At 40.5% G+C, this 13,335-nt stretch overlaps 1 protein-coding gene across 4 annotated transcripts in view; it reads left to right on the forward strand.

The window, feature by feature from the left end:
- Positions 1-13,335, forward strand: part of MYO6 (myosin VI) — a 184,881-nt gene that overhangs the window by 18,095 nt on the left and 153,451 nt on the right. The window lies entirely within an intron of this gene.

Consider the following 13,335-nt stretch of genomic DNA (forward strand, 5'->3'; position numbering starts at 1 on the left):
TCTCTCTCATTAATTCTGTTTGTGGTGTTTGAAATACCCTGATATTATCAGGCCAGTTTACAAGAGTTATCAACTGGCTGACTTCAAAATACATGGAAACCCAAAGAGTTGGCCCACATAAAAGACCAGTTTTTTAAGAAATAACTCCTTCATTGTCTTTTCTCGAGAACAGTAGTTTTCAACCTTTTTCATTTCTGGGCCTCTAAAATCATTTGAATGGAGGTGTGGACCCCTTTGGAAATTTTTAATGGGGGTGCTAACCCCTTTGAATTGTAAGTGTGGGCATTCACATACTTTTGGTTGAGCATAGTCATCTTTTGCAGACCTCTTAGACAGTTTGCGGACTTCCAGGGAGACAAAGTGGTGTGGGAATTATTTTGGGTTTTTTTTATGGAATATGACATTTTGTCAGACTGTTGTGCTGATGTGTTTGTATGGCCCAGACAACTGTTGGAATAACTAGTCACAATTTCAGAGGACTTTAGGGTATGTAATAACAGTCCATATTTCCAAAACCATTAATTCCTAGATGTTCTTGGTGAGTATGTTGAGTGTATCAGTAAGGAGTTGGGGACTTCAGGTTTTTAGACTGTATCTAAAGAGTAAGCCTGTTGTCTGTCTTTGCTTTATTTTATACAAGGGAAGTTTGTCCTGGGGAGTGTTGTCCTGGTTTCAAGATGCTTACTTGCAGCCAGAGGTGACATGTAGGGGGTGCACATGCACCCCCTGAGAGCGCTGGTGCACCCCTTCACATCCAGCATTCCTTCCTTAAGTGATGGGCAGGTGGGAACACTGGTGTCCCCCCCAAGAGCGCCAGCTGGGGAGTGGGGGTGCCAGGAGAAGCGTCCTTGGTCCTTCCGGGGGCACTGCTGGCCCTTACAGGTGCACCGCTGGCACTTCCAGGTCAGCACAATTGGCTGCAGGAGGGAGCACCCCCCCCCCCACAAGGTTGGCACAGTTGGCTGTGGGGGGGCCCTCCCCTCCTGGTTGCTGACTGGCTGCTGGGGGGGCATGTGCCCCCCTGACTCGGAAGGCACCAGTCGTCCATGCTTACAGCAGATGCTTTTAAAGTCTCTTCTTCTGGTATTTGTTGAGATTCAGAAAAGGATGCAAAGCCATCTATTTTTTTTTTTAGTAGAGTTGTGCATGAAAGCTACTGGTGAATACTTTGTTTTTTTTCTGGGTGGTGAGGATGAGGCGAAGCTGCAGATTATGAAGTGGTCAAAATTAATGCTGTCAAAAGGCAGAATTTAAAGCTTTACTATAGTGAGTCTAACAGTCAAATAGAAGGTTGACTCAGAAAAACAGATGTTTGTGGTTGGGGAAATTAGTGTAGTGATAGAAGTAAATGTTTAAATGAGGCTCAGCAGCTGGAATGAGGGAAGGAAATGGCTATTTCTTTTTGAAGCATTGTTGTTAATGCTTATTAAGCTTCTAAACTTACAAGGGAAATGCTGTGTTGTTTCCCCTTCTGTGACTCCACTGTGCTCTAAGTGCTGGACTACCCTGAGTTCCATGTGTGTGTTTTAAAAGCTTACCCAGAACCTGTTGTAGGGCTTTCAGTGCACTGTACTTCATTTAGGATCTTTACCTCTGCTGTAGTCAGGACCAAAGAGGAGGTGGAAAAGTGGGAGGATACCCCAACACAAAAAGTGCAAAAGATAAATCTAAGTTTGTTCTATGAGGGGGTCTCCCTTTATATTAGGGCTTGAAAGGGTTAGGATGTGCTGGAGTAGACCCATGGTTCTTCAGCCCATGAGGAATCCTTTGGTGAGTGGAGTAAATTAGATTCTCATAGTTAAGTCATGCTAGGCACGCTTCTGACTGAAGAAATCCCTCTCTCTGCCCTCCCCCGGGTCATCCCAGGTGACCCTCCCCCCCTCTCTCTCACTTGCTTTCTTTCTGGTTCAGGCTGGTCAACCAGGTGACCCAACCAGATCAATTCCTGAGGGGAGGGGGGGATGCTCTCTTCCTTTGGCAGGGATTTTGAAAAGCCACAAGCAAAGTGCCTCTAGTCTGCTGCCTGGATGAATTCCTGTAAGTAAAAACTTGGAAATTAGCCAGGAGTTAAGGTTTCTGTCTAGGCAGATGCATTTTAAAAGGACTATTACATCCAAGACGGTATAGGACTCTGATTGTGTTTGCTCAAAGTGTATTCTGACTTCCTTTTTCTACCCTTCCCCCTCCCAATCAATAAAGGTATTGGGTTATAGCATGTCTGGCTGTTTCACTGTGGAGGGGAGAGGCAAGCCTTTTTGCTCCTGGACCAGCCAGCAGAGCTTTGTCTCTTTATGTTCCCTCAGTCCTGCCTGAAGTTATCCTGGAGGCTTTGGGGTGAGAAAGGGAGCCAGAAATATCACCGGTGGACAAAGCACCCCCAAGCCTTGCAGGCTCTGTGTGCCCCAGGCTGCACAGACCCCTAACAGAGACCAGTGCCACGTGGTGGCAGCGTTACCCTAGGCTTCTGGGTATTCTTCAGGAAGAGGGACAGCTGGCGGTAGGCACCCTGTGGGAGACTCCCGAAGCAAGGTTTTTGGGCACAGTGATGTGGGTGGCTCTGTTTAGTAGCACCCCCTACTGTGCTGCCACAGAGAGAAGCAGCACAAAATTTCATCCCTGGGCTCACTAGGGGTTAAAGTAGTAGACATTTCCAATAATGTCTTATTCCCCTCTATATCCTTGCTTTTCTTTTTCTACACTTTTTTGTGGCTGTTTATCTAGTATAATCTGTTTTATAAATATGACATGGCTTTTGTTTAAAGGACATGAGGCTTGGAACAGGAGAGCTGCAGAAGCTGAAGAGAATGAGAGAAGATGGGAGCTCAGGAAACTGTAAAATCATATACAATAATAAGGATCTATTTTTTTCTTTAGTATCCTCACTTTCTTGTAGTAGACCATATGTTTTAAAAGTCTCCTCCTCCTCATTCTCTTCCTCTTCAATCCAAATACATTCTTAATTAATGAATGAATTTAGTTTCAAGACTAATTGCAGCTAGATGAACTAGGTTGTTTTGGCTATTAGAGCTCTTCCTGGGTGGTTCAAAGTACATACCTGAAGCATGAACCTAGTGAAACTCTTATGAATCTGTTTGCTTGATGTCACTCTAGAGAAAATTGTATATACTTAGGGGAGAGAGAAGGTGGAAAACTTCAAGGTTAAGAAATCTAAATATGGCTACTTACAACTATATTTTTGTAGGACTGAAACAATCCAAAAGAATTGTTAAATAGCACAGGTGGCTGGCATTCATAGATTCATAGAAGTTAGGGGCTGAACGAACCTCAAGATCATTGGGTCTAGCCCCACTGTCCTTAGGCAGGAAAGACTGCTGGGGTTGGATGATCCCAACAAGGGGTGCGTTCAGTCGTCTATGGTTGTTCATGACCCCTAAGTCTCTTTCAGTTGTGGTCCTAGCTATTGTAGCACTGCTGAGCCTGCAAGTATGTTACAGATTATTTCTTCCCAGATGCAGCACTACATTTCTCAATGTTAAACATCTTCAGGTTTTGATCTGCCTGCTGTTAACTTTGCCGGTACACTTCATGTAATTGAATTAATTTCTTTCTAGTATCTGGCAAGAATGCTTTATAAATGTTGTACAGTAGAAAGCTAAGGAGCTAAATTTAATCCTTGAATAAAGCATATGGGTAGATATGCCCAAGTGTCAGATTGAGCTGCTCCTTGGTGGCACACTTTCTAGCTCTTCATTTTCATTGGTTTGTAACCTCTTTGCAGGTGAATGGAAGTAATGCTGTCATTGCCATTTTCTAAGCTTGTAGGTAAACTAAACTTCTTCTCTAGGTCATAAGTCAGTTTTTAAAGCATTTATTGAGCATCCAGCATGTGCTACAAGGCATGCCTTTTCTTCATTTCCAGCAAAAAGGGCTCATGGTGGTGTGAGATTTGTGAGTATGTGCAGGAAATATTGATACATTTCTAGGCAAGGATTGGTTTGGTTTGTATTTGTCAGACCTGAGGAAAAATACCATGAGTGAGAAAGTTTGTCCAACTCAATCCCAACTATGCAGATGGTCCAGTAAAAGATATCACTGTAAGAGCCATGCCTCTTGCATAACCTCTGCACCATACCAGCTGCCCCATCACTCTTCTACTATAATAAATGTTTAGTATTTAGTGTTGTGACTGGGTTATTTGGTTTGTTTTGGGGGAGTTGTTTTATCTTTTTGTAGATATTTGTTAAGATAGTCAAGGACAACAAGAACATTGAATACCTCCTTTTATTATGACTTGCACTTTTCCAATAAAGCAATACATTGGAAATGTTAGTTAATTCCTCATTGTGATGAAACTGAGAACTTAAATGTTCAGTAATTTTGATTTTTAAGGTTTATGTTAGAAGAAACAAACAGCTGTTTTGAGATTGGTTGAAAGTTTTGGCAGAATGCCATGTCTCCTTCCACCCCTCCCCCAGGTCTAACGCTGAATATGCACTTTTTGTAACTCATCTTCTGTTGTTTTAATACTTTTAAAATTATTTTGCAAACATATATATTTACTGTTGCTTATACTAAAGTATAATTCTGTCAGCCCTGCCTTGCATTTAATTTATTAAAAAGAATGAGAGGTGTAACTTCTGTAATTTAGAACGGACATGTTGAAGAGAGTGGAACATGAGTCTGTGAACAGAAGGTTGGAGGCTCCAGTAACATGGCATGGTGGGGACATCTATTAATATTCACCTGTTTCAGGGATAGGGACCTAGGTCATCTGCCTCCCATGGGAATGACCTCATCACTGGGCTACAGAGTTGATCTTTCTTGCTTGCTGTCTTGAAATCTTTAGATTAGTGGGAAATCACGCACCTCAGTACCTTTGTGATTCTGAGCCTAAATCTTCAGAGTTGGTTTATTGGTAATCTAGAGTAATATGTAACTTTAAATTATTTTAAAGACATGCTGAGGTTCATTAGACCCATCTAAGTTAGTGTAACAAAAAAACCCGAGGAAAAGTACAGGCAGTTAAAATTTGAATGTGGAAAAGTCCCCAAAAAGGCAATTCACTACGTAGCCACTCCAAATTAATCTGTTCCCCAAAAATCAAGAATCTGAAAACAGATGTATAAGTTAGTAGTCTCTCTCAAAATATTCACCTGCTTTCTCCACAAATGCTCTCTCTTCCCATACTTAGTCTCATACTTGGTGTTTTTTAGTTGCAAGATTTGTCTGAAATCCTTAAGTGAAAGTCAGGGTCTGCTATCTTGTTTTGCGCAAGAGAGCACATGCTCAAAGTTCAGATTCTCAAGGTTCAATAGTTACACTGTTTTATTTGGAAAGCAGTCAAAGAATTTGAGACAACTCATATGACTTCAGAGTAGAATGCCACAGCCAAATGGCTTGGTTGAAGATAGCTGTGAAATAGCTTATTTATTGACTTAGAGGTCACACACATTTTTTTTGTGTATCTTTCATTTAAAAAAAACAAAACGAGTCAGAACCAGAGAGGTTTCCAGGCCTTACTTCCTGGAGTACCTTATGTATTAACTCTGTTCAGCATCTCAAAATAAATCAAGGCATATAACTGAACTCTTTAAAAGGTATGTTCTAGGTAACAATTTTGAAGTTCTCTGTTCAACGCTCTTAGAAATCAAAACACATTTTCACTTCCTGTTCAGTTAATCCTCTTGGTAAGGATTTTTTTGTTTGTTTGTTTTTAATTCTAAAAACCAACAAGATCATGGAAGTATGTTTGAATTATGTGGATGTAAGTACATGTTCACAAGTGGTCCTTTGTTTCTAAATAGCGATTTTTAGAGATAAGAATTTTTAAATGTGCATTTAACAAAGAACATGCACCTACTGCTTACCAAACAACTATATATTTCTCCCCATCTTTAAGATGAGGGTAATTCCTGATGCAAATAGCAAATACAAGAGAGTTTCCTTCACAACATTTGTTAAGGTTTTCATATTAGATTATTATTTTTCTTTGGATCATCTGATGTTGTGGAAGAGGGAGAGCTGGGACAATTTCATGCAACCTTTTCTAAAAGTAGGAATGGAATTGTGGACTCTGACAACTTGGACAGAAGAACAAGGATACTAGAAGAGGGCAGAAAAACAGGAGTGTTCACCCTCATTCCTACAGGCCATATCTGGCCCATGGAGCCATATCATCTGGCCCGCAAAGGTCCCCAAAGGTCTGAAAATTTGGTGATGGGGAGTGATAGCAGAAGTTGCTGCTCCCCTTCTGCCAACTGTCCCGACTTGTGGGGAGCCCTGCAGGCTTGGTAGCACCATCTACAGGAAGCAGTCACATACCTTTACCTCCACCATAAGAATTTTACCACATGACTTAAGGAAGAAGAAAAAAATGTCTTCTAAACTTACTTAGATCAGTTGCTGCAAAATCCATGTGTTATTTGGTACATTAATACCCATTGTCCAGTTTCTCAGTCCATTAGTGAGGCAGATAAAGTCATTTCTTAATCATGCTTCACAGAGCTTAAATCTTGTTATACTTCTTTCTTCTAAGACCTTCTGCAGTTAAGAATAGCACTTTTACATTTTATCACCAACTCTCTAACAATCTGACTGATTAGATATGGAAATCCCCCATCTTTTTTAAAATATATTTTAATAAATGCTAAGGAATTTAGATTTCAGAGTACAATAAAGTAGGTATAGAGGTGTCTAAACTAAAGTAAAGGTGACCTATAAAGCCCCCCCACTCCCCCACCAAAATAATGATCCAGTTATCTACTCTGTTTCCCTAAGTTTTCACTAGGAACAGACATTGCCTTTGTCTTGGGAAAAGTTATGCCAAGTTTGTCCTAGAACAGACCTTTCAATCAGGTTTTAGTGAGCGGCTGAATGCACTGCTGCTTTTCTGCCACTGATTCAACGATGCAATCGCAGGATGAACATTCAGACATGCTTTGAATGTCCTGGGACAAAGTATTAGCACTTCTTATCCCATAAACCTTTTTTGGGATTTGTCCTAGGACAATCGACTTGTGTATCTGAATGACTGCACTTTGCCCTGGGATAAAATGGTTTCTCCTAGGACATTTGTGGCTTTTGTTTGTAGCCTAGTAGAGTTCCTTAAGCTCCTAAATTTCTGCACCTCTGAATGCCCAAACCTAGTGGTATTTGGGTAGCACTGAATGTTTTGAAACTCAAGATACTTTGAAATTCACAAGCTATAAGGAGTCTCTCTATCTAAAGGATGCAGAGCATGAGATGACTTAAAATGGGAACTTAGTTTGGCCATGGCTTGGCCAAGGTGCGTGGGTATAAAATGTTGTTAATAATGTTTGGATTTGAACAGCCCTAAGATATGCTTTTTGCCTTTGTCCCCTACATCAAATCTCTGTTAGACAAGTTGTGGAGAGATTGTTGCCTTCCAGGGGTAAGGACACTCACTCCATCCCAGATTAAAGTTGTAGAGTAAACTAAACAAAGTAAAAAAATTGTTCAGAAAGATTAATGAGATTATTTATTTTTTCAAAAAAGGTGAAAGAACAGAACTTATTCATGTTTCTTGTTTCTGTCATTTTCTGCTTTCTACTTCACATACAGACCTTCTGAGAGCTAGCTATTGATTGCCAGTTGTGTGCTGCTTATTAACATTTCTCTTAAGAATATCTCTTATGGTTTCTGTTTGGTTTCAGGGAGCATAGTTTATTATGGTAGTCCTCTTAAAATTAATTGTAAGTGCAGTTTCCATTTGATGTCAGATTCATGCAGCACTTCCTAATTAATGTTCAGCACTAATCTCCACTGAAAGATTTGTAACTTGCATCCATAATGTGAATGGTTGACTAAAGGAAATAGCTGGACTTTCTCCGTGTTGTAATGTCAGGCATCAGCTGGAGTAGCAAGGTGGAATTTAATTTGAAAGGCAAGGATGTCTTGCATGGTGAAACATTTTTAAGCCCTGACAGGCACACAGGAAATTCAGATAACATGCTTTATGTCAAAGTCTTAAGGATTTGCACAGAACTCTGCATTATGACAGCAAACAGAATCATAGTCACATAAAAACTCTGATATCATGCTCCTTAAGGATTATTATGGGGAAAAGGAAAGCATGGCAGGGCCAAAGGACAAGATTCCAGTTTGCATTTCCAGCTCCCCTTACTGTATTATCTCGTGCTTCCTTGAAGTCTGAAAAGATGAATAGTCACTTACTCTGCATGTAGCTAATTTTTCACAAATTAATTTTAATCAGTTTTACAGGCTGCTGTTGTAGAATAATGTTTGCTGTGAGCTTTTTTTATTTCTTAAGACTCCTAGCAGAGTTTTAAATCTGCATAGTGCTTAGAGTAATTTAATTTCAGGAGAATTAAGAATAAATTAATATAACAATATTGTATTTCTAAAGAGCAAGGTCATGGTTAATTGTATAATTTCTGAAGGAAAAATATTTTAAATTTATTTTTTTTAGCTCTATAATGATGGCTTTTAGAATGAGTATGGTATTGATATACAACTTAAAATGTTACAGAGAACACAGTAGACATGCTTTATTAAATGATTACAAAGCAAATTTTCAACGTATTTATAATAGGAGGTGTAAAAGAAATGCCTAGCAAGCAGTTGAATTTCCTTGACCTAATAAGCATTTAGAGCAGTGGCACCCAAACTTAGTCATAGAGAAGTACAGCTGGAAGGGACCTCAGAGGTCATCTAGTCCAACCCCCATCCTGAGGCAGGATCCATCCCTATCCCAACCATCCCATACAATCATAACCTAAACTCTACGTAAAACTACCCTTATCCCTGGCACACCATAGACCTAAAACCCTAATCTGCCACAGATAAATCAGGGGAACCATGGTAGCCAGTGTCCTGCTTCTATAAAAGGTTGTCAATATACAGTCAAGAGGTCCTGGGCAAAAGGCCATGCCCCCTGCTAGAGGAAGGCAAAAAACCCCTAAGTCCATGCCAATCTGACCATGGAGTAAAATTCCTCTCTGACCATAAATGTGGCTATCAATCTGACCCCGAGTGGAGGGGAAGACTCTCTAGCCAGGAACCTCCAGCTTTGCTTCTAGCAGGAGAATCGGCACACCCCACTTGAAGTCCCATCCCTACCCAGTGCCTCTGGGGAGGCTTAAAAACACCCTGACACATAGTAGGAAAAAAAGGAGGGAGGAGGGTGGGAGCAACTAGCAAAGCCCAGAAGCATGGGAAATACCATGGTAGAAAATAGGTATAGGTATGCCTAGATCATTTCCAACCAGTGGCTGTCCAACCTCTTCTTGAACACCTCCAGTGATGGAGAGCCCACAACTTTCCTAAGCACTCTATTCCACTGCCGCATTATTCTCACAGTGAAGAAGTTTTTTCCATAGATCCAATCTAAATTTAGTTTGGTGCAACTTCAAGTCATTGGTTTGCATCCTCCTCTCTACAGCAAGAGAGAAAAAGTTCATTCTCTCTCATTTATGGCAGCCTTTCATGTATTTGAAGACTGCTATCATGTCCCTTCTTAAGTGTTTTTTTTGCAAGCTGAATATGCCTAGGTTCTTTATTCTCTTTCCATATGACTTGCCCTCTAAGCCCTTGGTCATCTTTGTTGCCTGCCTCTTGACCCTCTCTAACTTCTCCACGTCTTTTTTAAAATGTGGGGCCCAGAACTGCACACTGTACTCCAGATATGAGGCCTAAGCAACGCCAAGTAGAGGAACTGTCACTTCCTGTGTCTTGCATCTAATGCTTCTATTGATGTAGCCCAAAACCATATTGGCTTTTGTGCAGCTGCGTTACACTGCAGACTAGTATTAAATCTGTGGTCTACTGAGATTCCAAAGTCCTTTCCCATAGAGCTGTCATCCAGCCAGGTGTATCTGTGTTTTTTGATTATTCCACTTGAGGTGTAGCACCTTGTATTTGTCCATATTGAACATCCTGTTGGCACTAGCCCAACTTTCCAATCTGTTGAGATCCTTCTGAATTGTGCTTGCATCCTCCAACATGTTTGCAGTCCTTCCCAGTTTCATGTCATCTGCAAACTTGCTCAAGAAGCTTTCTCTGCCAGCATCCAAATGTTTAATAAATATGTTGAACACCACTGGGCTCAACACAGATCTCTGTGGGACTCCACTCGCAGTCTCCTGCCATTCTGACATGGACTTGTTAATAATTACCCTTTGCTTATGGCTATTGAACCAGTTACCTATCCATCTTGTAGTAGTTTTATCCAGCCCATATTTCTCCAGTTTGTTATGAGAAGGTTGTGTGGGACCTTGTCAAAAGCCTTGCTGAAGTCCAGATACACTATAGCCACAGTATTCCCTTCATTCACCCAAGTAATTATGTTGTTAAAGATGGAGACCATTTTTATCCCTACAGGCTGGACTCATAGTGTGGGGTTGTTCTACAGGCTGGATCTGGTGCCAGCCCAGATCCAGCTGCACACTGCTCTGGTCCTGCATGCAGGGCTATGTTATCTGGCCCACAATGCTACCCTTGGGTTAAAAAATTTGGGAGCAGGGAAGTGACGATTAACAATGCCATCACTCTGGCTGCTAAACTTTTGGACCCATGGGGAGACCCCCAGTCCAATCTGGCCTGCGTGTTAGGGCCTGAGCACTCCTGATTTAAAGGAATGTTTTACTTGCATTTAAAAATGTTTTGGGAAGCAGTATTGCTATTACTTTGAGGCTATTCTTGCTCATGGATAGTACAGAGAGAGCTGTCAGTCCAGTAGCCAGAAGAGAATGTAGACATTTGGTGGGGGAAACCCATGTAAATCTGTGACTTGTGTATGAAGATATTACTGCTTTTCCCTGTGACCTGTATCCTGTTGCATGTTACATTACCTATTTTAGATTAAATCAATATTATGGCTGGTTATTCTAGTCCCTGGGGTCTTGGAAATTCACCTTGAACATTTGTTAGTTCGTCTTGAGCAGTTAGTTAAGGAATACTGGAAATATTAATTGCTAGAATACCTTGGAGAGCAAGCAAGAGGATCAAGGGACATCCTAGTTTAGTGTTCATTGAAATTTAAATTCCACCATTTTTTTTTATTTGTCATATAAATCAATTAATTGAATTGCATTAAGCCACAAGAGTTGTGAAGCCAGAGTTTTGTATCAAATTAGTAATAGTAATGTAGCAAATTGATAATAGTAATTCTGCTGCTAAATGAAATGTGTACTTGAGCTTATGGAGGAGTATGACGCAAGGAAATTGGGGAACTGTTCTCAAAAGGTGAAGTCCTGGAAATTAATGTGCCCCAACTTACAGAACTAGGTAAGTTATCTTGACCCTAATACTTTTAGAAGGATTAAATTTTTTCTTTTTATTGTATTGTACTGTGTAGCAGTCCAAGTGAACTAAAACATCACAGTTTTAACCCTGTGTCATCTAGGGTCAGAGTTAGGGCATTTTAGCTTACTTGCACCACTACGAACTCATACAGATATAAGTATTAGTACAGTTCTTAAGTGTGGTGCCATGGTACTTATTCAGCAACTTCTGTTGGGCCACAAGACCCTACCATTGGGAAAATAGATAAAATGACTTGTCTATGGATTCATCACTTGGGACTAAAATCAAATTTGACTTAATTAATCCCAAACCTCTACTTGTTCTTTTGGACTATGCTGTTTGTTGAACTCAAAGCAAACCTGAATATCGGGGAATGTTCACTACAGTATTTTCTGCTCCTTTTGCATTCTCTCCAAGAATACATGAATGTTTTAGGGCAGGGGTGTCAAACTCATCCATCCCCATGGGCTGGATGACCACATGGGGCCAGTCTGTGAGTTGGATCTGAAGTGTGGGGTTGTCATTTGGCCTGCAGAACTGGAAATTTGGCTTCTGGAGCCATGCCAGCCTGTTTCTTGTATCACCAGATTGTGGTTCACTTTAATCACTTCCCTGTGAACCAGATGATGTGTGGCTCCTTGATGTGGCTCCTTCCCTGTGAACCAGATGATGTGGCTCCCCATGGCTCATATCTTTGACATCCTGCTCTAGAAATTCAGGCTGTTCCCGAATACTCTGCAGAACCATTATCCTCAGAAGAGGTCTTCAGTTCAGCAAAAAACCTAGTGCCTATGTTCTGTGAGCAAATAGGGAAAGAAGGGATCATGAACAAAAGGGAAGTTTAGTTGTGGTCAGGATGTGGCTGATGTAGAAATGATTGTGGTTTGCAGCATTCTGAGTTGCCAAAAATCTGGCTTTATTGAAAGCAGGTGCCCAACCTTGAGAGATTTAAATTAAACTCTTCTGGGCTGGCTTGAGCATTCATAGCTGCCCCAAGTGGATTTTGTATTTAAGTCTTTCTGAGGATCTCTCCTATATAATTTTTCTTAAATTGATTTCAGAGAGACAGCTGTTTTCATTTACATTGAGGGCTACGCAGTCCAAATGTAGAAAGACTGTAGAATCTTTTCTGAAACCTGTCTCAGCTGGTGCAAATTATTATTTTTTCTTTAGTGTTTAACAAAGATAGGGATATGAGTGAGTGTTTGCAGGCGGAAGTTCAGTCTACACAAGATAAATAAGGTAAGGGATATAATTGAAGGGTAGGACATGGTATTAGTATCAGCTATTGAAAGCTTCATTTTCAGTTAATTTTCAGATAAGCTGATAATATGGGGAGTGCTTTTGGATAAATCACAAATCACTTGTGAATTCCCAGATATTTTAAGGTGCCATTTTTATTTTGCATCTGACAGAGTACTTCCATTTTTTCCTGGGCATGGATTTTTAATCTTCATCATTAATTATATGACTGCCTTCTAAATGAAACAGCTCTTTCAAGATGTTAAACTAAAACTGGCCTAGAATGACTTGCTGCATGCTTATAGTGGTACGTGTAAGAAGAATGAATTACGTAAAACCCAGGATAGATGCCTTTTCTTCCATGTGCAGTTCTAAGTATTGACATTGATCTGTAAAACACTAAAGGACTTGTCCTTGGCTATCAGAATAAGTGCTTATCCTCTTGTGCAACTGCTGCATTTCAGGTGATTGGAACAACTGATAGGTATACTTGGGAATACCCAAGTATTAAGTATGGGTTGGGTACAACTTAATAGTACCTCATTTAAATGTTTGGTGATTCTGTGCAGGTTTTCTGTCACATGGGAGCTCTTGTGGAATCCGGTTCCCCACGTGCTCTATTGAAGCCAGAGTTTCTAGTGTAAGGGAGGTATGAGTTGATTGTGCAATTTGCAGTGTATTGCATTTGGTAGAATGACCACAGAAATAGATTGCCGTGTACTTTTAAAAGAAAGTAAACAAATGAGTTCCTGCATTAAATCCCCTGAACATAAGGAGTGACAGGGCAATAGGGTGTGTCAGGTGAGGAAACTAGTATTAGTAATTGTACAGTGTTATATCTGTAACACA

Source organism: Alligator mississippiensis, chromosome 1 (genome assembly GCF_030867095.1).
Source record: "Alligator mississippiensis isolate rAllMis1 chromosome 1, rAllMis1, whole genome shotgun sequence".
NCBI classification, from domain to species: domain Eukaryota; kingdom Metazoa; phylum Chordata; order Crocodylia; family Alligatoridae; genus Alligator; species Alligator mississippiensis.